A 4,659-nucleotide genomic window follows, 5' to 3' on the forward strand; every position below is an offset into this window, starting at 1 on the left:
CATGAATGTGGATTTTGCGTGGTTTAAGATGATAAGTATATGATGTTGTATGTTATAGGAAATAGCTTGTAATTGATGTGTGGATGACTTGGTTGTGGCTGAATTGATTGTATGTATATATTTGGAGTTGTATTGCTTGATGTTGTGTAGGTAGGTGCAAGTGAGGGTGGCAAAATGGCTTGGTTAATAGCCTTATTTTTGTCTACATGGGCAAACACATGGGAGTGTGTCTAGGCAGTGTGTAGCACACGACTTGTCCCATAGGTGTGTGAACCTGCCGTGTGTCCCCTGCATTTTGAATTTTACCTTCGAATTGGCTGCACAAGCAGAGACACGACTGTGTGAAGGACACGGCCCAGGGACATAGGCATGTGTCCGGGGCGTGTGAAGTCTGCACCCATTTTATAAAAATTTATGAAAATTAAATCACTCACACGACCTAAGCACACGGACGTGATTTGGCCGTGTGACCTCAATTCATAAACAGGGAGTTACACAGGCTAGGGACAAAGGCGTGTGTGACCACACAGCCTACCCACACGGGCATGTCCTAAGCCATACTGGGGTGTGACCCTGTTTTGATGAAAATTTTTCTAAAGTTCTTGGATAAGTCTCAAACCACTCCTAATGTAAGTTTTGGGCATCGTAGGCTCGTTTTAGGGACTATATGAATGTTTATGAAAAGTTTTAAATTTGAGTGGAAATTCATGTTCTGGTTTTGAATATTTGTTCGAGTTTAAGTCCGGTAATGCCTTGTACCCTGTTCTGGGGTCGAATACTAGTGAGGGATGTTATAATTACTAAGGTGAAAATTTAAAAAAGAAAAATAAAAAACAATATAATAACTAAACAAAAGAAAATAACAGCAAAGAGATAAAATAATAATAAGAAAAACAATATGAAAAATAAATACTAAAAATAAAATAAAAGAAAGACAAAATAAAATAAGTCAGAATATAAATGAAATAAAATAATAAATAATTAAATAAAAAGGCTAAAATGGGGCAGACATTGATGGTTCGGTGGTCGGCGCGAGGGACAGATGGGGCTAGTGGTGTGAGAATGATTGGTGAGGCTGGCATGTGGAGAAGGAGGGGGTTAGGGTTGGGTTAGTGAGGGGAGGGTAGACGGTGAGGGTGGTGTGTGCAGTTGGGGGCTGGGGGGGAGTGAGGGGCCATGTGAGGTAAGAAAGGGGAAAGGAAGGGAAAAGGGATGAGGGCATCGAGTTTGTGTGATAGATGTGCAACAAGGAGGGTGAGGGCTTAATAATATGGGGTCGGCGCAACAGGAAAGAAAGAAAGGAGAAGGAATGAGCTACTGTTGTAGGAAGAAGAGGGTTGTGTAGTGGTGTGGGGTAGGAAAGGGAAAGGTCACGTGGTCGGTGGCTGAAGGGCTTGGGGGTCGGTTGACGATGAAGTGTGGAGTAGTAGGTTGAAAAGGAGAGGAAAAAGACAAACTAGAAAATAAAAATTAGGGTTTGCTTTAGAAGGGTGACATTTTCGTGTGTGACTCCCTCAGCCTGTGTACGATTAAGAATACCAACCTAGTCTTAACATGGCCTCGAACACACCTTTGTTTCCAGTAGTACTTTTTCCCTAACCTTAAATTGGTTCATTTTGTTCACATGCTCATCATGGCGTCATTTTGGCTCTTCATCGTGTTTTCTCAGTTTCTCCATCACATGTGTCTGTCATTCATCTAGTTCATTGATTTGTCACTTTTGTTCTTCAGAAGTTGTTATGTTTCTGTTGCATTGACTAAGACGTGGTTTCATTACGTTTTTCTGAGGGGTTTCCTAGGCTGAGCCACATGGTTACTCACATTAACAGGAGACTTAAAATCATCTCGATCACTAGATGTTCTCACAGAATCACGAGCTTGGAAAGTAATCGTTTTGTCACCTACACAAAGTATAAGTTCACCCATACCAATATCAATTATAGTTCTAGTAGTTGATAAAAAGGGTCACCTTAAAATTAAAGGTACCTTACTACCCTCATCCATGTCTAACACAACAAAGTCAACAGGGAATATGAATTTATCGATTTTAACAATCACATCTTCAATAACACCCCTAGGATATCTAATGGTTCTATCTGCTAATTGAATACTCATCCTAGTTTGTTTAGGTTTCCTAAGACCTACTTGTTTAAACATTTTGTAGGGCATGGCATTAATACTAGCCCTTAAATCAACCAAAGCATTATCAATATTTAAACTACCAATTAAACAAGGAATAGTGAAACTCTCTGGATCTTTCAGTTTGTTAGGTAGTTTATTTTGTAAGATGGCCGAGCAAACTGCATTGTGTTCCACAGTCGACGAATCGTCTAACTTTCATTTTTTTTCCAACAGCTCTTTTAAAAATTTGACATAATTGGGCATCTATGAAAGAGCTTCAACAAACAATAAGTTGATATGTAATTTTTGAGGAGTTTAAGAAATTTACCAAATTATTCAATCGTGTGGTCTCTCTTTATCGCATTAGGATATAGAACTCGACGTTTATATTATTTGGCAACTGACTTTTTATCTTTCTGGCTTATCTCAACCTTATCATTATGCACCATAATTTCTTACCCCAGTTCTTATTTAAATTCAACAAACCCTTCTTCATCTCAAACAGTAATCGCATGAAGCTACTCCTTTGGGTTAGTTTCGGTATTGTTAGGCAAACTACCTTGTGATCTTTCTGAGATTAGTCTAGCAAGTTGACCTATTTGGTTCTTGAGCCCTTAAATCGATGCTTGTTCATTTTTAAGTGCTGCTTTAGTGTTTTGAAAGCGGGTTTCTAACACCAAGATGAACTTGGTCAACATCTCCTCAAGGTTTGACTTTTTCTCTTGTTGGTAAGGTTGTTGTTGGAAACTCGGAGGGGGTTGTCTCTCTAATTTCCTTGACCACCACAAGAGAAATTGGATGGTTCCTCCAACCTGTATTATAATTATTACTATAAGGGTTATTTTGAGGCTTAGAACTATTAAACATATAATTTATTTGTTTGTTTTCTAGGCTAGGAGCGAAGGGTAAACATTCTGGATTGTTCATTCCACCTCCATTCGTATCGTATTACATCACCGGATGTACCTGTGTAGAAATGAATAAACCATCAATTTTCTTATTTAAAAGTTCTACTTGATTAGATAACATGGTAACTGCATCAATATTAAAAACACCGGCTACTTTCATCGACTTTGTCCTCATGACTTGCCACTGATAATTATTCAGTGCCATCACCTCTATAAACTCATAAGTCACTTTGGGTGTTTTATTGTTAAGTGTTCCACCAACAACTTCATCAATTAACTGCCTTGTTGAGGGATTCAAACTGTTGTAGAAGGTTTGAACTTTTAACCATAAAAGTAACCCATGGTGAGGGCACCTTTTCAATAAATCCATGTACCTCTCTCATGCATCATATAAAGTATTTAAATCGATTTACACAAAGGAGGAGATATCATTCCTCAACTTGGCTGTCTTAGCTAGTGGGAAGTACTTCAGAAGGAACTTTTCTGTCATTAGGGCCCATCTAGTGATGGAACCTCGTGGTAAAGAGTTTAACCACTGTTTAGCTTTGTTCCTCAATGAGAAAGGGAATAACCGTAATCGAATGGCGTCGTCAGTGGCACCATTTATCTTGAAAGTGTCGCAGATTTCTAGGAAATTAGCCAAATGAGTATTTGGATCTTCTTCTTACAAACCATCGAAATGAATAAACTGTTGTATCATCTGAATAATGTTCAACTTTAATTCGAAATTATTTGTAGCAATGGTTGGTCTCACAATACTCGATTCAGCCCTAGTTAAAGTGGGCTTAACATAATCGTACATAGTACAATGAACATGATCTAGATATACAGGATTTGTAGCAACTGCTGGAGTAGCTGATTATTCTGATTATCACCCATCTCCTCAGTAATAATAATGTCCTCTTATTCGTCTACTATATTCTGTCAATTTTGCCTTTCTTCTCTACGATTTCTACGAGCTGTACTTTCAATTTCACTATCAAACAGTAATGGTCCCGACGAGTTTCTTCTAGTCATAAACTAAAGGAACCTGCCAAAAGCAAATAGAAGAAAAATTAGAATGTAAAAAATTAAACTAAAAACAAAATAAAAAATTTGCTCAAGTAATAAAAAAACAAGTGCTCCTAATATTTTAGCCCCTAACAACGGCGCCAAAAACTTGATGGTCACTAAACTAACTATAAATATGACAAAGGAAAGCACACATATCGAACAATAGTATAGCTACAGTGAGTAGAGAATATCGTATCCACGAGGACTAAAAGTATTAGTAATTATCGTTTATCTATTATTTAGCTAACAATTTGGAGTAAAGTGTTTTAATCTAACTATACTAAACTAATCTAACTAAGAACACAACAGAGAATGAATCAAGGAAATAATCAAATATTAACCAATGAGATAGACAATACCCAGGAAAGAATCCACCTAAACTTCACTTAAATTTTGTTAATATCTATTTTGAGAGTAAGAACAACTAACTCTAGGTTGATTAATTGAAATCTCTTTCTAATTAAAACCCCTATCATCACATTAACTCGATTTATGGATTCCCTTATTATATTTGACTCTAATCTGGTAGACTTATGTCATCCTATTTCTAGAATTGCATGCAACTCCACTAAATTGT

General features: G+C 37.2%; 1 non-coding gene across 1 annotated transcript; it reads left to right on the plus strand.

The window, feature by feature from the left end:
• The first annotated feature begins 3,364 nt into the window (after positions 1 to 3,364).
• Positions 3,365 to 3,471, plus strand: LOC128289996 (small nucleolar RNA R71). The gene has a single exon (XR_008279636.1). It is a non-coding gene; the product is annotated as a small nucleolar RNA R71 (small nucleolar RNA).
• Positions 3,472 to 4,659: the final 1,188 nt, after the last annotated feature.

The sequence above is a fragment of the Gossypium arboreum genome, chromosome 2, assembly GCF_025698485.1.
Source record: "Gossypium arboreum isolate Shixiya-1 chromosome 2, ASM2569848v2, whole genome shotgun sequence".
Classification (NCBI taxonomy): Eukaryota; Viridiplantae; Streptophyta; class Magnoliopsida; order Malvales; family Malvaceae; genus Gossypium; species Gossypium arboreum.